A 5,434-nucleotide genomic window follows, 5' to 3' on the forward strand; every position below is an offset into this window, starting at 1 on the left:
TTGAACTGGTCAAGCTAATGGGTGATGGGTTAGTGGTTTAATTGGGTTGAATCGGGAGTCAACTCGGAGGGCAAACTAATCATGATTAAAATAATATAATTTAAATAAAAAAATCAATCATGAAAATATTCAACTAAACCTAATATTAATTTCTAATATAAGATATAAATACAATAATAATTATAGAATTATAATCATCCAAAAATCTAACAATAATAAAATATAACTTTTTGATTATTTATTCTTATAGTTACAATTTACAACTCTTCAATTATTAAAAAGTTCAAAACTAATCATTACTAATACTAAAAGCATCAACAATAATAGTCATAATTCATAAATGTCAAGCAACAATTAATCAAATGAACAGCAAGAAATAATGAAAGATTAAAACAATTAAGATACAATTAATTTAAAAGAATATTGAATCTTTTAAGTTTGAATGTATAATTAAGGCTTTCTATTTAAAGTTCAAACTACAAACAGTAAAATCTAGTTTAATTGTCTTGCGCTCCATTGCCTCGCTTTTTAAATTTCCAAGCTAAATTTTTACTTTTTATTTAGTTTTTACAATTTAAAAAAAATTAAAAACAAAAAAATTAAAAATTGACTAAGTTGACCCAACAACCCAACTACCAGGTTAGTCGGGTTATCCCGGGTTGACCCCGAGTCAGCTGGGTCACACCAGGTGAGTAGATGGTCGGTTTAGGTGGAAACCCAAACCAAAAAAGAAATCGGGTCATTGATTCACAAGTTAAACTGGCTGGTCCAGTCCAGGTTTTCATACAATGAAAAAATATTATTTTAGGATCTTTTAAAATACTTGTAATGGTGTGAGCAATGTGGTTCATTTGGTTACTAGAAGTAAATAAAATGAAATGAAATATTTTGAAAAAATCGAGATAAAAAATAAACTAAATCATTATTTCTTCTATGGGAAGCATAATAACAAAATTTATTAATATTTATTATAAATGTGAAAATTATCACGCTTTTCAAAAATTTTGTAAATTATAATTCATAACCCTATAAATTAAATTACTTATCCTCTTTATGCATGCATCCACCTATCTTTTTTAATTATCTTATTTTTATTTTTATTTTTTAATTTATTTTATTTATTTTATTTCTTTTTAATAAGTAAGTAAGTTGGTTTAAAAGCCAAAAGATATAGAAGTAGCCGTAATTAAGGCAAAACAGTGTCAATATTTTATTCTTTTTCCTTTTTGGCCCCATTGACATGCCAATCAATATCTCTTTTATTGTAAAATTTTGTTGACCACCACTTTTAATTTAAAAATAAAAATTGAAAATCACAGCTATCCAATCTCGCTCCTCATCTTTTTGCCATATGTGATGCTATGGCCCTTCGCAATTGCATAATGCAGAGGGCATTACAACTATGGCATGATTTCGGATCTTCTTGGGATGTCTACGGTCCCACAAGAAAGGTTTGGCATCTGAAAAATCCAGGTGAGTGGAACTCATGAAATCATCGAGGGTCGGCCATACTCTAGACAGCCTTGACAAAAAATTAGGTGCAAGATATCAAATTTTTTGTTCAATAATTTTTTATATCATTAATTCAATAATAATATATAAGTACTCATTAATTTAAAAAAAACATTCTCTAATTTAATATAATAACATGACATTGACCATCAAATTTTAAAAAAACAATTGAATAAATTGAGAAAGCTTAGCTTTTTCAATAAAGTTAATAAATATTTGTACATTATTGTTGTCTTAAGGATGTTAAAAATTTCTAGAGAATAATTTTTAAATATTTTTATATTTTAATCCAATATAAAAATATTTATAAATATGTAACACCCTCAAATTTATAAACTGATTTTTCGCAAATTATTAAAACCATTATCATGGTAGAAAATTTTCTTACCATGATACATCCAAGATATAACACAAGTCTTAAAATATCCAAAAAGGCAATTAAAATAATGAGGAACAGACATAATCCTCATGGCATGATATTTAAATCAGATCATAAATCAAGAGGGAGAGACATAATCCTCTTGGTCATATAAATACTTTTAATAAAAAGGATTAAAGTTTACATGCTTCACAAAGAAGATATGTCCTAAGTTGGCACAGATACATTGTATAATTCAAAATAAGAGGCGACGTAAAAGATGGTGTCTCACACACCATAATTACACCTCTGGTGCTTTCTCGGCCAGACTCACTCCTGTAAAAATATTAACCAAGGGGAATGAGACTTAAAAGTCCCATTGCTAAGTGGGCACACAAAACATTTAACAGAACCATATTTTCAAACAAATCGAACAAGTATTTAATTTGCATGACTGCACCTTATATCCTCCTTTTGCCATGCTCGGACGCCAAATCACCCAGCCAAAGGTGAGTTGGACCAAGCGACACGCCACTCATTGGGTCCAATGAGGGCTTACCACATGGTAATAATTAACCGAACAGAAATTTCCATTAACACCATATATTAAAATACCCTGACAAGTCATGCATCATTCAAATATCTAAACAGGAATATATCCGAACAATAATATCTCATCATGATAAATAAAAATAAATTTTTGACTCACTTGGCAATAATTTCAAATAAGTATATATACAGTATTTATTTTCATTAATTCATAATTTTTCCAAACAATAAAACAACATATAACCATTCACAAACACACCCATCACAACACATTAATAATGGTTACCTTGTGTCTTGAATAATAAGTTCCCCTTCACAACTCCTCTTTCACAATCTTTGTCAATATAATCTACATAATTATTTCACAATACTATATATTAATTTTACATTAAAATTAATAAATAACTCTAAATTAAAGAGTTAGAAAGTCTTAGATTTAAAATCCATATTGACACTAATTTAAGATTTATGTCTCATTTAACTTTTTAAATTCTTTTTAAAATTCTCGTACCCTAATAAACTATTTTTAAGCCTCAAATTACTTCTAGTATCACAATTTCATCCATCTATATTCTAAAAATTCGTTTAAAAATAAATTAAAAATTTTAGAATTATCCTGAAGCCTTAAATCACCTTTCTATAACCTCAAAAATATCTATTCATACTTAAATAAATATTTAATAATTAGAGGTTTATCCCTACATCTCAGATTCCACATAAATTCAACCATATAGATCTAGATTTTAACTCAAAATTTCTTAAACATGAGTTTCAACCTCAAAAAAATATTCTATAATATTTATTATATCCCTAAGAGTTTTAACCTATATTTTTAATCCATCATATCATTAGATTAACTATCCTATAGAAAAATCCTAATCAGAATATTTACTCTATTCTACAAAATAATCATATAACTAGAAAGCTAATATTATTTAGAAAATAAATAAATTTTTTTTAAATACTAATCTAAACAGGAAAGTTGGAACATACCTGAAGAAAAAGAAAATAATCTCCCCTTGCGAGAAAACACCAAGCAACGTGAGAGGAAGAGAAAAATAATATTAAAATGGGATTGTGAATCCCACAATTATATATAAAAAAAACTATAGGTTTGAATTTAATTATTCAAATCTTTGAGCCATTACTTGCAATTTTCACAAATTGCATCTTGGGTCATTAGTTGCAATTTTCACAAATTGCATAAAACTTTTTTTTTTTTACACTTCCTACATGATGCGCCTCCTCTTTTTACACATGAGAGGCGCATTTCATTCCCACATCTAATCGATGTGGGACTAACCTCCTTTTTTTTTGCTTTCCTTTCTTTTTTTTTACTCACACTCACACATATATTTTTTTTATTATTCTAAATTTTAAAATTATATCTTAATAAAATATTTCTTATATAATTTTTAAACCTAAGTTTTAAATTCACAATTAAATTTCTAACCATATTATTATTTCTAAATAATCTCAAATAATATAAATTCCTATTATTATTATTTTTTTAATAAAACTTAAATTCCATAAAATTTTTTTTCTAAAAATTAGGATGTTACAATTCTCCCCTCCTTTTAGAAATTTTGTCCTCAAAATTTAATAGATAAACTTAGAAACTATGTACCTAAGCAAATAAATGTGGATAATCTCGCCTCATACTCTCCTCGGTCTCCCAGGTAGTATCACCTAGGGCTCCACCCTTCTAAATCACCTTCACGAGTCTGATGGTCTTATTGCGCAGTTGTTTATCCTTAAAGTCCTCAATTCGCTCCGGTTCAGATTTAAAGGTCAAATTCTCCCTCAATTCCACTTCTTTAGGTTCAATAACATGGGAGGAATCCGGGTTGTACTTCTTCAACTGTGATACGTGGAACACATTATGGATACCTGCAATCTGTGGAGGCAATGCAACTCTATATGCAGCAGGTCCAATTTGCTCCAAGATCTCATATGGGCCCATAAATCTAGCTGTCAACTTCTTTGCCTTAATGGATCTACCAATGCTTATCACCGGAGAAACCTTTAAAAATACATGATCTCCTAATTCAAACTCTAACAGCCGTCTCCTCTTATCGGCATAGTTCTTCTGTCGGCTTTGAGCTGTTAGCAATTTTTGTTTAATCATAGCGATCTTCTGAGTGGTCTGCTCTACAATTTCTGGACCAATGATACTCCTCTCACTTAATTCTGTCCAACACAAAGGCAATCTACACTTCCTTCTATACAAGGCCTCATAAGGCGCCATCCCAATACTAGAATGATAATTGTTATTATAAGCAAATTCAGCTAATGGCAAATGATTATCCCAACTACCTGGTAGTTCAACGGCACAAGCTCTCAACATGTCCTCCAAAGTCTGGATCATCCTCTCTATTTGTCAATCTGTTTGGGGGTTGTATGCGGTGCTAAAACTCAGTCTAGTACCCATAACCTTCTGTAGTGCACCCCAAAAGTTTGAAGTGAACCTTGGGTCACGATCTGACACAATTCTAGAGGGTATACCATGAAGTCCGACTATCTCCTTAATGTATATCTCAGCAAATTTCTCTAATGTAAAGGTAAACTTGATCGCTAAAAAGTGAGCCGATTGGTGAGTCGGTCTACTATCACCCAAATAGCATCCTTACTCGAGGGTGTTCTTGGCAGTCCAGTGATAAAATCCATGGAAATATCATCCCATTTCCACTTTGGAATATCTAACGGTTGCAGTGTTCCAGCTGGCTTCTGATGTTCTATCTTTATCTTCTGACACGTTAAACATCTAGAAACAAATTCGGTTACATCTTTCTTCATTCTTGGCCACAACCAACCTCGCTTTAAATCATGGTACATTTTAGTTATACCGGGATGAATTGTATATTTGCTCCTATGAGCCTCTTCTAAAAGGATATTCCTCAATCTTGGATCATTAGGTACACAAACTCTATCTTTATATCTCATCACTGTGTCATCAGAGATGGTAAAATTTGGGGCCTTACCTGCCACTTTTCTCCTTCCTTATATTCCTCAAGT

General features: G+C 30.4%; 1 long non-coding RNA gene across 1 annotated transcript; it reads right to left on the bottom strand.

The window, feature by feature from the left end:
- Positions 1-2,087: 2,087 nt before the first annotated feature.
- On the bottom strand, positions 2,088-4,659 carry LOC129310502 (uncharacterized). The gene is made up of 3 exons (XR_008593126.1): positions 4,047-4,659; positions 2,706-2,768; positions 2,088-2,206 (listed from the first exon to the last, which is right to left on the bottom strand). It is a non-coding gene; the product is annotated as an uncharacterized LOC129310502 (long non-coding RNA).
- Between the last annotated feature and the right edge of the window lie 775 nt (positions 4,660-5,434).

This window comes from Prosopis cineraria, unplaced genomic scaffold (assembly GCF_029017545.1).
Source record: "Prosopis cineraria cultivar Desert tree isolate PC_DT_omini unplaced genomic scaffold, ASM2901754v1 PC5, whole genome shotgun sequence".
NCBI classification, from domain to species: Eukaryota; Viridiplantae; Streptophyta; class Magnoliopsida; order Fabales; family Fabaceae; genus Prosopis; species Prosopis cineraria.